The 13,840-nt window shown below is 40.3% G+C and overlaps 1 protein-coding gene across 6 annotated transcripts in view; it reads left to right on the forward strand.

The window, feature by feature from the left end:
* Nucleotides 1-1,074: 1,074 nt before the first annotated feature.
* IL12RB2 (interleukin 12 receptor subunit beta 2) overlaps nucleotides 1,075-13,840 on the forward strand; it is a 107,345-nt gene continuing 94,579 nt past the window's right edge. For 3 of the 6 annotated variants that reach the window (XM_064282111.1, XM_064282113.1, XM_064282114.1), the window contains exon 1: nucleotides 1,095-1,185. The gene's annotated coding sequence lies outside the window, so the exon portion shown is untranslated. Of the gene's footprint in view, nucleotides 1,186-1,229; nucleotides 13,793-13,840 lie in introns of those variants that run through there. The other 3 variants (XM_003411246.4, XM_023549485.2, XM_064282112.1) reach the window with 2 other exon arrangements.

Below are 13,840 nucleotides of genomic sequence, written 5' to 3' on the forward strand. Positions count from 1 at the left end.
GGTTTAGTAAGGGGAAGAATATCCCAGAGACCATAGTGGAGCACTCCTTTAAGAAATGCTGTTTTATTAACACTCTTACGGCCCCAAGGATGATATTGAATGAAACAAAACAAAACAGATCACAAGGGTTGGACTCTGCATGTGGAGACATCTAAAGAATATCTTAACCAATTTGTCTTGCTTATACTTTCCTTTTTTGAGTGCACAAACTTGACAGATAATAAATACGTCTAAATAAATCTAAAGAAGATATTTCAATAAATAGTTAATTTAAAAGAATCTAAGTGATAAGAAAGTATTGTGGCAGTGTATGGGGCAATCTTTTTCATTTCTTACTGGTACAAAAATAATGGTATTTCTTACGGTTGATGCATTCCTAGATTCAATGAAATATTGCCTCAGTAAGGGGGGCATTGCTCTGCATTGTGTAATTTTCCTTCTTTCCTCAGAACCCCACTTATAGAGCATGTGACCATTTAAGGCCAGTGTCATGCCATCTATTAAATGCTTTTCTTTTTTAAATAACAAATGCAAATGAAAGTTCTAATATTTTCTTCCCACACTCCAGTGGATCACGTTGCACACAGCCCACTTTGGAGACCGCAGACAATTACGCTAAAGTGTGGTTAAGAGCTGGGAGGTCCAGAGAACACAGGGGAAGAACATCTCTGAGGGAAGTTCTCTGATGAGCGTCAAAGAAGTGCCACTTCTTTGCGGCTGTGAAAGCTGAGAACACGGTTTCACCACACTTTTTCAGTCAATCCTTGCTCAGTCTTATGAGACAGGCTTTATTATCCTCGTTTTATATCAGGGGAAACTGAGGCGGGAAAAACTTACCTTGCTCAAGGTGACATGGGCACAGCCCACAAGCGACAGAACCCGATCCTGGCCCACTCCAATCGCTGCGCTGAGACCACAGGCGCTAGCCTGGCTGAGCGCCAAGCAGCTGAACGGTAAAGCCTAGTTCCCTCCGCCCTGGGCCACGGCGCGGCCCCCACCTGCCACCGCGTCCGCGCGCGCTTCTGCGCCTGGGGGCCCATCCCCGGGTCCGCGCAGCTGGCGCGGCGGGCGCTGGGACCCGGCACGCCGGAGCGCCCTCGGCGAGCGCGACACGTGCGCCCGGGAGCAACGGGGCCACCCGGTCCGCACCGACCCTGGACACGGCCCCCGGGCTGGCGACCCCTGGTGAGTAACCAGTGGCTCAGATGGGGCGGGAGCGCCGGGACCGCAGGGCTTCCGTGCCTCGCTTCTCCCCGTGGGGCTCGGGTGGAGGCCTCGGTTGAACGCTGCCTCCATGCTCTGGGCACGAACGTTCCCTTGAGGGTGCTGGGATGGCGTTTGAACCGGTAGAGAGGAGGGGGCGCTCAGACGGATCTGCCAAGGCGGGCGTAAAGCGGTGGGCGCGGAGGGAGGGGATGGTGTCTGGAAGAGTAGAGGGCAAAGGGCGCCCTTCCGGGCCCAGCCGTGGTCCAGACTCAAGAGTGTGGTTCGGGCTTGAAAACGGACCTTCTGTGGGTAAGATATTGGGAGGTTTAACATACTTTGGATGGGGGTGACCCTGCCGGTCTCTAGGCAGGCAGCACTTTCCTGTGGCCTCTCTTGACAGATCTGCAGTTCCTCCTGGCCAGTTAGTAGCAGGATGCTGGGGTGGGGGGAGGGAGGTGGCAAGCACTGGACCAGCTTCAGCTTTCAAGGCTGTGAAATGTCAGCTTTAGGGAGCCCCTTCTCACCTCGTTGGGGGGCATTAAATACAGGCATTCAAGCTATTATGTACTTGTATGATTGTATCCAAGCCTTATAAAGAGTTACCCAAAACTTTAAGAGAAGACTTTTTCCGGGCATGTCCCAAGAACAGGGCAAAATTGGTCTTTTTTTATTTTTTGAACTCTGAATATTTTATAATCTACTTCTCTGTGTGTGTGTGTGTGTGTGTCCTGGGTAAATGAAAATCTTTGCTGAGCACCTGCTGTGTACCTGGGCCTTAGGTATACATTGTTTTCCTACATGTCTTTAAAAACCCCAGTGAAGCTGTTATTAATATACCATTTTATAGATATGGAAAAGTGCCCACTTTCACACAGATAGTGAGTTGGAGGTTTTTGGGTCCAAATTCTGTGATCCTTCCATTGACACCTCTGGCTCTTAACAATATATTCATCTCCACCTGAGCAAACCAACAGATTCTCATTCTCCATTAACAAAGGATGGTACAGTGCACCGTTTCTCTAAAGTGTATCTGAAAGGATCTTAGTGGCCAAGAGCTGGCACTGCCTTCATCCAATTTTTTACTTTTTTTGGCGAAATCCTCAGTTCATTACTATCTCTTTGTTAGGTACAGCAGAAATTTCTAGATTTTGCAATGTGCTCTTTATAATATGTCATGCATTTCTTGAATGTCATGATGGTTATATTGGATGATAAATTTCCAAATTGTGGCAAGCTCTGTGTTAGAATGAGTTTTAGTGTAAAAAAAAAAAAAAATCTAAAGCACATGTATGAGTTTTCTGGCAGAAGAATCCTCAAGGTACAGTGAATGTTGTGCACTGTTTTTCAGTTGTGAATCTATTTTTGTAATACTGCACCCACTTTGGTCTCTGGCAAATTATTTGTTGTTTCTGTAATTACTCTCACAGGGTTGCTCTCCACTTACATACATTTACATATATATGTATTGTATATATACATTTATGTAGAATAGCCCAAAAAGAAATCAAAACCCCAAAAGAAGATTTATCCAAATTTCCTTTGCTCTTGGAATCTTGTGGTGCTCTTTGCGTTTGGCAACAATACTGCTTTTCAAATACAAATATGTACTGAACATCTATCATGTCCAAGTTGTTGTGCTAGGCACACACTGTAGTGCCTATAAAGAAATGTTAAGACCCAGTTCCTATCCTCACGAAGTTGAAACTGTTTGGGGAGACAAAAATTATAAGAACACTTACTAAAAAAACCCAAATCCGTTGCCAAGTCAATTCCGACTCATAGTGACACTTAGTATGTCATAAATGAGCAGTGGTATAAAGTCAGGAGGTCTGGGACGGAGTTTTAAAGAGTAAATCTATCAGTGGTGAGCCAGATGGATGGTCAAGGAAAGAGGTCAAAGACAAGGCTATCCTACTTAATTCTAACATCCTTGAAAAAGTAAGTAGTATTACCCTTTTTTATATAAAAATAATAACAGCAGGTGGTAGTATTTATTGAAGTCTTACTATATGCCAGGCACTATGGTAGGAGTTTCTCATTTAATCCTCAGGACAATCCTGTGAGATTGGTGCCGTTTTTATTCCCATTTTACAGGTGAGAAAACTCAGGCCGAGCAGTAAAATGATTTGTCGCAGGCCACAAAGTGAGAAGTGGTAGAGTTGAGACCTGAGTTCTTTGCTCATTTTGTAGCTACCTCAGTTATTCAGGAGCCCTTCTGGAAGATGAGACTGAGGTGGTGAGGGTAAACATAGTTCATTCCTCTTTGAGTGGATTGCTTTCCGGAGTCAACATGGGGAAGCACTGGGGCTTGCTGAGAATAAATGAGGGATGTAAGCTGAATTTAAATGGATAATTTGGATCATTTAATATCATCATTAATTATATTATTATTATCCATTATTACAATGGATAATTATCCATTTAAATGGGTAATCCCTGGGTGATACAAACGGTTTGCACTTGACTGCTATCCTAAAGGTTGGCAGTTTGAAGCCACCCAGCAGTACCACAGAAGAAAAGACTGGGTGATCTGCTTGCATGAAGATTACAGTTGAGAAAACCCTATGGAACAGTTCTACTCTGCAAGACGTGAGGTTGCCATGAGTTGGAGTTGACTTGATGGTCACTAAGAACAACAACAACAATAAACTGGAAAAAAAAAAAAAATTCTAGTTAGACCAGCAGAACATCAGGAGTGAATTTTTCTCTGGTGATCATGAAGTAAGAAGGGAAGTGTGCAAGGTAGTTTTAATTAATCTAATCTGGGTTTACTTCTGGTTCTTCTTTATTATCTTGGTCAATTTGCAGATTTCTTCACCTGCAGAATAGAGATACTACTAGTAACTTTACATAGCACTTTTTTATAAAAGTGAGGTCATACAATATTTGTCCTTTTGTGAATGGCTTATTTCACTCAGCATAATGTTCTCCAGATTTATGTTTTGAGGATATATCATTATTCTTTATGGCTGCATAGTATTCCATTTATATATATACTGCTTTTTGTTTATCCGCTCATCTGTTTATGGGCACTTAGGCTGTTCCCTTATTTTTGCTATTAACATAGGTGTGCATACGTCTGTTTGTGTCACTTATGTTACATTTTTAAGGTAAATACCTGGAAGTGAGATTGCTGGATCATAAGATGGTTCTATTTCTAGTTTTTTGAGGAAGAGCCATACCATTTTCCATAGTGATTGTACAATTTTACAGTCTCACCAGCAGTGGATAAGAGTTCCAATCTTCCTACATCCTTGCTGGCATTTATTGTTTTCTTTTTGTTGCTCTTGTTGTTTTGATCAGTACCATTTTAGCTGGGGTGAGATGATATCTCATTGTACTTTTGATTTTCATCTCTCTAAAGGAGCCCTGGTGGTGCAGTGGTTAAGCGTCTGGGTGCTAACAAAAAGGTTGGTGGTTGGAACCCAGCAGCAACTCCTCGGGAGGAAGATGTGACAGCCAGCTTCTGTAAAGATTACAGCCTTAGAAGCCCTATTGGGCAGTTCTACTCTGTCCTACAGGGTTGCTGTGATTCAGAATCAACCTGACAGCAATGTGTTTGGTTTGGTTTCGGGAATGGCTATTGATTGCGAACACCTCTTCATGTATTTATTGGCTACTTGAATGTCCTCTTTGTGAACAGTCTGTTCTTGTCTTTTGTCCATTTTTAAATTGGATTGTCTTTTTGTTGTTAAATTGTTGAAGCTTTCTATATATTTTAGGGATTAAATCCTTATCAAATATATCGTTCCCAAAGATTTTTTCCCAGTCAGTAGGTTGTCTTTTTACTTTTTTGATGAAGTCTTTTGATGAGCATCAGTATTTGATTTTTATGAGATCCCAGTTATCTATTTTGTCTTTTGGTGCCCTTGCATTTGTAATTGTGTTTAATAGTCTATCCTTAAAAAAAGTCAGTCCCATAGTTTTGCCCCTATGTTTTCTTCCAAGAACTTTATGGTTTTAGCTTTAACATGGAGGTCTTTGGTCCATTTTGAGTTAGTTTTTGTGTATGAGGTATTGGTCTTGTTTCATTTATCTGCATGTGACTATCCAGTTTTGCTAGCACCATTTGTTGAAGAGACTGCTCCTTCTCCATTGAATGGTCTTTGACTCTTTGTCAAAATCAGGTGTCTATAGCTGGATGAATTTATTTCTGGGTTCCGAGTTCTATTCCACTGGTCTATGTGTCTATTGTTGAACTAGTACCAGGCCATTTTGGTTACTGTAGTTATATGGTATGTTCTGAGGTTGAGAAGTGTGAGACTTGTACTTTGTTCTTCTCTTTTCAATATTGCTTTGGCTATCCGGGGGCCTCTTTCCTTCCCATACAAAGTGGGTAATTAGTTTTCCATTTCGGTAAAGAATGTTGTTGGAATTTGGATCAGGATTGCATTATATCTATAGATTGCTTTGGGTAGTATTGACATTTTCACAATATTAAGTCTTCCAATCTATGAGCGGGCACTATCTTTCCATTTATGTAGGTCTCTTTCAGTCTCTTATTTAGTGTTTTATAGTTTTCATTGTACAAGACTTTTACATCCCTGGTAAGGCTTATTCTTAGGTATTTTATCATTTTGGAGGGGGGGAGATTCTCGTTTTTGAAATGAGAAAATGGAGGCTTTGAAATATGGAGTCACATATGATGGTGACAGGTGTAGAAATGGAGGAACCTGGGATGGTATTCGAATCCCCTAGCTCCAGAAAACACACCCTTTCTGGTACATCAGCCTTCCCAATAGAAGGTAGCTTATTTCATCTATGCTTCTAGAAGGGCACAGAGAGTAAAAATAGAAAAGTTTGGATTTTTAAGATGTTATTGTACAAGTACCATGAAAATTGTAGACTTGTGGGAACTAATTAAGGAAAGAAAAGAGGAAATGTAGCAAGTAATATCCAGTTGATTTGGAAGTGTCTTGTTTCTTTAAGACTCCATTCATATCTTTTTCTTTCTTTCTGTTTCATTGGTATGTAGGGGGAATGTTTATTCAACATATGAAATAGTTCACAGTACAAATGATTCAGGGGTGTGGAAGGGAGGAGGTGGGATAAGATTCCTTCATGCATTTTAGGAGCCCATCTGCTATGTCAAGTGTGATATATCTGAAATGGAAATAAATACAACAGGATTAAAAGAAAAAAAAAAAAAAACAGAAGAGAAGGGAGAAAAGATAAAGGAAAATTTTTTTAGAAAAATGATAAGGAGGTCCTAAAGAGGGAAAGGAGAAAACACACTGACTGGATTAAAAAAAAAAAAGAACAAAAGTTCAGAAGTCTCTAATTCAAGCAAGAGAAGAAAGTTTCTATACTTAGTTAAAACTAGGGTTAAAAAAACTACAACTACAAACACCAGTGAGAGGAGAGAAAATTCAGGGAAGCCTAAGCATCTGTACAAGAGAGAAACAGGTGTGTGCTGGATCAGCTCATGGAAAACATGTTTGGGCTATTGGGTAGAAAGAAGAAAAAAATAAAGGGAGCTGTTGTGGTATCACTTTCCTTCTCCATCAAGCCAATATGCCATTATGAAGGGGCCGATTTGATGACTGGAGTCCAACAGGCCATCTTTTGTTCATGCCATGGCTTATTAGGTTTTTCATCAAATGGTAGACTCAGAAGAAAGAAGCAAGTAAGACTTCAGTCAGGAGAATTTTTTTTCATGATGTAGCTCCTGAAAAGCCATAGACAAGAGAAGGTCAGCGCCAATGGCTAAGCTGAGAGTTAGCAACTTGGTGGATTGCAACTACTGTGCCAGTCCATCTTATTGAAGGTCTCATTCACTCTTGCTGGCCCTCTTCTTCACCAAACAGGATGTCCTCTTATAGCGATTGATTGCTACTGATGTTGTGTCCAAAGCAAGCAAATTGGACAATGTGCTGTTGTGATCCATAAGGTTTTCATTGGCTATTTTTCAGAAGTAAATTACCAGGCCCTTCTGGAAGCTTCTCTGAAACCTGTCCACCATGGGTAACCCTGCTGGCATTTGAAATACCAGTAACATAGCTTCTAGCATCACAGAAACATGGAAGCCACCACAGTACAGCAAACTGACAAACCAGTGGAGGATATATTGCATACGTGCTGGGTTTTGTTGTTATTGTTTGACCTTCTTTTGAGGGGGGTGGGTATCAGAAATAATGATTCGAGCTTCTGAAGATTAAAGCATGAGACATTTGTTATAAGTAGATTGATATCATAGTGATGAAATGCAATGTGCCTGGCACATGGTAAGTGATCAACAAACTGTAGTATTAGTGTTAGTGTTAGCATTAGGCCTGGTGTTAGTATTATGCTGCCATTCTTGCTATTGATCAAAAGCAATCTCACATGCTAGAAAGAATGTTGGATTAGAAAGCAGGAGACCAAAGTTCTGATCTGGGTTCTGCTATTAATGTGGGCTTAGTCAAGTCAACCTCTTTTTTCTAGACCTTGGTTTATCCATCTGTAAAGTGGGGAAGGTGGAATAGATGACCTCCAAAATATTGCCTTTAATAGATACATCTGCTACATTACTAATATATTACTGGAAGACATGTCTGTAAGTAGCTTTGCCAGCAGTAAGATTTTATCCCTGTCTCACTGGGTGACTAACATACATTTACCAGACAGCCAGCCTAACAAATCCACATAAAGATGAATGACCGATTAGATCATGAATTGATAATAATGGTGATAGGGCAGCACACTAAGAAAGCTTTACAAAATTTCCATAGAGCTCATCTAGATAATCAGGGCCTATGTTTCTACCTTTAGTCAACTGTAGTTATTGTGTGCCTTCTAAATGGTGGGGACAGTTACCGGTCCTGACTTCAAAACAATAAAATTAATCAATTGAAACATTTTTGGGGGCACAGAGAATGTCAGCAATATGTTAGAGATAAATAGATTCTTTTAGGAGAAATAAATATAAGAAATATAGAAACATTATTTTAATAATTTTTTTGAGACTTAACAGTACAATTGATAACCTTAAAGTTAAACTCTGATTCATTATATTTAGAAATCACTGATATTGGTGATCTGTAATCACTATTTATAATCAAAAGTATAATTTACTATGGGAAAAGAAACATTTACACTCAAAGTAAATTAAACTTAAAGTAAGATTATTATAATTTTTTCCAGTTTCCATCTTCTACAAATGTAAATTCACCAATTATTTGTTATGCAAAGAATATAAGACATCAGAAGGCTTGCCCTACTGAGATGTAGTATATTATTTATCAATATAAAGTTCTAATTTAAATTAGATATTCGTATTTAATCAACTTTACATCAACAAACATATTGAACATGGCAGTTTTTTACTGTTTCACACCCTTAATGCCATATCTTCTCAACATTTTATTTTCAGTGTTTGATACATTATGGAGGCAATAAATGACCTCCAGGGACTTATTGAAAACTTTGAAATTTTTACACATTTTGCTATGGTATTTTCAAAATTCCTTTCAATTTAAAATAATTATATGACAGGACAATGCAATTGTTTGTTCTTGAATGTGTATGTGATTGAAAATATCAATAAATTACTACAAATTTTTTTTGAATGCTGAAAAATTACTTACTAAATGTAAAAACCTTAAAATAAGAGTGACTTGGTTATCTAGTGCTGCTATGACAGAAATAACACAAGTGGATGGCTTTAACAAAGAGAAATTTATTCTCTCACAGCCTAGGAGGCTAGAAGTCCGAATTCAGGGTGCCAGCTCCAGGGAAATGCTTTCTGCCTGTCAGCTCTGGAGGAAGGTCTTTGTCATCAATCTTCCCCTGGTCTAGGAGCTTCTCAGCACAGGGACCACAGGTCCAAAGGACACGCTATTCTCCTGGCTCTTGTTTCTTGGTGCCATGAAGTCCCTCTGTCTCTCTACTTGATTCTCTCTTTTATATATCAAAAAAGATTGGCTCAAGACACAATCCAATCTTATAGATTGAGTCCCGCCTCATTAACATAACTGCCACTAATCCCATCTCATTAACATCTTAGAGATAGGATTTACAACACATAGGAAAATCACGTCAGATGACAAAATGGTGGACAATCACACAATACGGGGAATCATGGCTTAGCCAAATTGATGCACATATTTTTTGGGGACTCAGTTCAATCCATAACAAAAAGTAATTCACATTGTGGGGGGAAAAAAAAAAGATGAGCAGCTGCTGAGAAACCCTTTCCTTCAGAGAAGCATTGATGCACATTCTGGATCATCACTTGGTTGTTCTATGGCAGCCCAGACTGAAATGTCAGCTTTTTTTGGGGGGCGGAGGGGGCAGCAGGTACTTACTAGATAAACTTTAAGGTTCCTTCCTCCCCTGAGTTTTAAAGATTCTTTGATAGACAGGATTAGAAATAAAAGATTGCCTAACATGTATCCTAACAAACATACAATTCTAGTATGTTGAAAGTCACAAGTGATATGAAAAAGAAATGAAGGGAAAATGGGAACTAGTCTCTAAGGGGTGCCTACTTAATGCTATGTATTCTCATGGGTCCTTGACATTATCACTTATTCTTCACAATAATTTTGTCTAGGTAAATATTACTATACCCGTCATTGTTGTTCTTGTATGTTGTCAAGTTGATCTCGACTCATATCAACCCCATGTGACATTGTAGAACTGCCCAGTAGGGTTTTCTAGGTTGTAATCTTTACAGGAACAGACTGCCAGGTCTTTCTCCCATGGAGCTGCTGGGTAGGTTAAACTGCCAACCTTTCTTTGGTTAGCAGCCAAGTGCTTAACCGTTGTTGCACCACCAGGGCTCGTTTTATATGGATGAGGAAACAGAGCTCTCACAGTTAATTATATACAGTACAACTGAGATTCAGTAGCCCTTTTCCACAATATCATACTGCTTCTTGCACTTAATATGGGGCTTCAGGAAAGAAAAAAAAAAAAGTAGAAGTAGGAAAGCATCCTACCTATGTGGAATGATCACCTGAAGACGAAAACAAGGGTTTCTTCCTAGCCTGGTAAAAAACGACTTTGAAGGAAATGCATACTTTGTGCTTCTCTCTGGAGCTGTGGGAAAAGAGACTGTCTGAGAGGAAGTTGTCCCCTCTGCCCTCTGCCAGTCACTGTTTCTGGCTCTGGTTCCCCCTCATCTGAGACATTGTTTTCACCGCCTGGAAACTGTCACAACTTGAGCGATGAGTCAGCGTGCTCTTTGATTTTCTGATTCAAGGTAGGGTTGTAGTTTTAATGTTGACCCTCCAAGGAGGCTGTATGAAGGATGTTTACAATTGATAGGAGGTTTCATTTTATTGGAAGATACCTCATTTACTTGAAGGTCTTTGGGGTTCTGAGTTTCTCATAAATGGAGAAGCTGCTTTTACCTAGTATTCAGAGAAAATGAGCGAGTTTATATTTTAGATCAATGTACTATATAAAACTCCAACTTATCTTCTATTTTATCTACTTCTGATACAAATCTTCATTTTAAAACTCCTTAGGATGACCAGTTGAATGTTTTATTTGTTTGGGGAATGTTATAGCTTCATAAATTGCCAAGCACATTGAAAATCCCTGTAAAGGTGTGCTGTAGACATCTTTTGCAGTTAGGAAGCAGAGACCTATTTAATTCCTATGTGTTTGTTCATCCCATTATCTTCTAGTTCAATCCATCAGAATATTCCGGATTTTAATGCAGCAACTAAAGTAGCTTCAATAAACAAAAATTTACTAGCGATGTCGACCTCAAGGCAGCAGAATAAGATCTGATTATTTTAAACTGAACTTACTTTAAATTAAACTGGAAATGCAATAGATCAGTGGAGAAAACTCATTTAAGTTTTGTCAGGCCAGCACATGTACTGGGTATTTACTGTGTGCCACATATTGAGGCCCTGTTCCTGAGGAGCTTGCAGGCTAATGGAGGAGAAAGGCAAATACCAAAATAGATTAGATCTATTTGATACAGTAGGTGCTAAGATAGGGGTGAAAAAACAAAAAAAAAAATTTTTTTTTTTTTTTTAAGATAGGGGTGGAAGCCCTGGGTAGTGCAAACGGTTAATGCTCTCAGCTACTAACTGAAGGATTGGTGGTTCAAGTCTACCTTGGAAAGCACCTCGGAAGGAAAAAATCAGTGATTTTCAAAAATTCAGCCATTGACAACCATGTGGAGCACAGGTCTACTCTGACACACATGGGGTTGGACATGAGTCCAAACTGACTCAATAATAACCAGTTAAGATAGGAATATGCTAGGATACTGAGTATACTGGTAAGACTTGCTGAGATCTGTTTCTTTCTATTCCCACTTCTTCAACCATGGTCCACATCTCCATCATTTTTCCCGGGGCCTCAGCAATTGCCTCTGCAATTGCTGGTCTGCCTGCTTCCACTCTGGCCCTCACACCCAGGGTCCAGAATAGTTTTTTGTTGTTGTTATTTGTTTGTTTTGTTTTTCCCAATGTAATTAATATCTTGAGTGCCCCTAATTAAAACCTTTCAGTAGTTTTCCATAGATTTGAAGATAAAATCCAGGATCCCTTCCACAGCAAACAAGCACATGGTCAATCTGGCCCCTGCTTTCTTCTCTAATTTCATTTCATACCACTCTCCTCACATTCACTTTCTCCAGCCACACTGATCTTATCTCTGCACCTTACCCATGGCAAGCTCTTTCCTCTGCTCCCAGGCTTTGCACTCACCGTTTTTTTCTGTCTGGATTACTCTTCCTCCAGTCTTCACTTGGCTGGTGCTCCTGGTCATTTGAATCTCAACTCATGCATCACCTGCTAGAAATGCTTTCATTGACCATCTTCTCCCCTCCCCAGGCTCTCTCTCCTCTAACTCTCTTTTGTATTCTTTTTAAATCTGAACTTGTGTCCTTGTGATTTATTTCTTTGTTTTCTGCCACCTCACTATACAATGTTTGTTTCATGACAGCAAAAACCCTGTCTGTCTTGTTCACCCCTGTATGTGAGTCCTTGACACGTCATTATTGTTAGCTGCTGATGAGTTAGTGCCAACTCACGACAACCCCTTGTCAGCAGAATAAAACGTTGTCTAGTTCTGCATTATCTTCACAATTGTTGGTATGTTCAAGTCCGTTGTTGTGGTCACTGTGTATTTAGAGTGCCTTCCAACATGGGGCTCATCTTCCAGCACTATATTAGACAATATTCTGTTGTGATCCATAGGGTTTTCATTGGCTAATTTTTGAAAGTAGATTTCTAGGCCTTTCTTCCTAGTCTGTGTTGGTCTGGAAGCCCCTCTGAAACCTGTCTGCCATAGGTGACCCTGCTAGTATTTGCAATACTGGTGACATAGCTTCCAGCATAACTGCAACACGCAAGCCACCACCGTACAGCAAACTGGCTATGGGTGGTGGCCCCTGGCACGTAATAGGTACTTAGTGCATATTTATTGAATGGATGACTGAATGAAAGGTGCCTGAGCTGAGTTTAGACTGTCAGTAAAATTTAGCCAGTCTAAGAAAAGTGCAGAGGTAAAGTGATTAGCATGAGCAAAGACTCAGAAGCATAAATTGGCATAGAGTGTGCAGGGAAACTACAAGCAGCTCAGTGTGACTAGACAGTAGACTGTCAGCAGAGAGTAGTGGTGGATGTGGCTGGTGGTAAAGACAGAAATTAGCTCACAAAGATCATTGTATGTCATGACCTTGGACTTTATAGTTTAGAAGGAGGGGAAACCATCAGATTTTGGTTTAAATCAAAGCTTCTCAAACAGTTTAACCATGACCCACAAGAAACACATTTTATATTATCTGTAAGCTGAGTACCACCCCCAGCTTCTAAAGGCCCCCTTCATCTATCTTGAAAGGCAGCAGTGGGAGGTCATGTTCATCTTACATGACATCTCCCTGACTCACTCTTCTGCCTTCCTCTTCCATTTTTAAGGATTCTTATGCTTAGATTGGGCCTACCCAGAAAATTCAGGAGAATATCCCCATCTCAAGATCCTTAATTTTAATCACATCTGCAGAAGTTCCTTTTTGCCATGTAAGGTAACATTTCACAGGTTCTGGGAATTAAAGCCCTGAGCATCCTTGGGGACCATTATTATGCCTGTCACAAGAATGTTTATAGGGAGTTTTCTGTAGCTCACAGTCCTCCCATTCTTTTCCTTCTTGTTTTAATAGACGCTTATTGAGTACTTACTTCTTCCCAGTGCTAAGTGCTGGTAAACAGCAGTGAGTAAGAGAGTCAACGTTCCTGCTCTCACTGTGGTTTATATTCTAGCATATAAGATAGATGACAAACAAGTAATCGGGTAAACAAGGTAGTTACAGATTGTACCACGAAGGCAATAAATAAGATAACGAGCAGAAAGTAACTGGGAACAACTACTTTGATGGGTGATCGGAGAGGGGCTCTCTAAGGAAGTGGCATATGACCTGAGATCTGGAGGATAAATAAGCCAGCCACACTAAACCAGGGGAAGAGAGTTCTAGCAGAGGAAACGGAAAGTGCCAAGTACCCCAGGCAGCTAAGGGCTTGTCTTGTTAAGGAACAGCCTGAAGGCCAGTGTGAATGGAGCATTGGGAGAAGGGCAAAACAAGTAGAGCTGATGATGTTGGCAAAATGGGGAGAAGTGAGAAGTGCCTGAGAGACGGGGTGCGGTAAGGACTTTCGATTTTATTCTAACAGCCATGGGAACCTGTTGAAGG

Source organism: Loxodonta africana, chromosome 3, assembly GCF_030014295.1.
Source record: "Loxodonta africana isolate mLoxAfr1 chromosome 3, mLoxAfr1.hap2, whole genome shotgun sequence".
In the NCBI taxonomy this organism is placed as follows: Eukaryota; Metazoa; Chordata; class Mammalia; order Proboscidea; family Elephantidae; genus Loxodonta; species Loxodonta africana.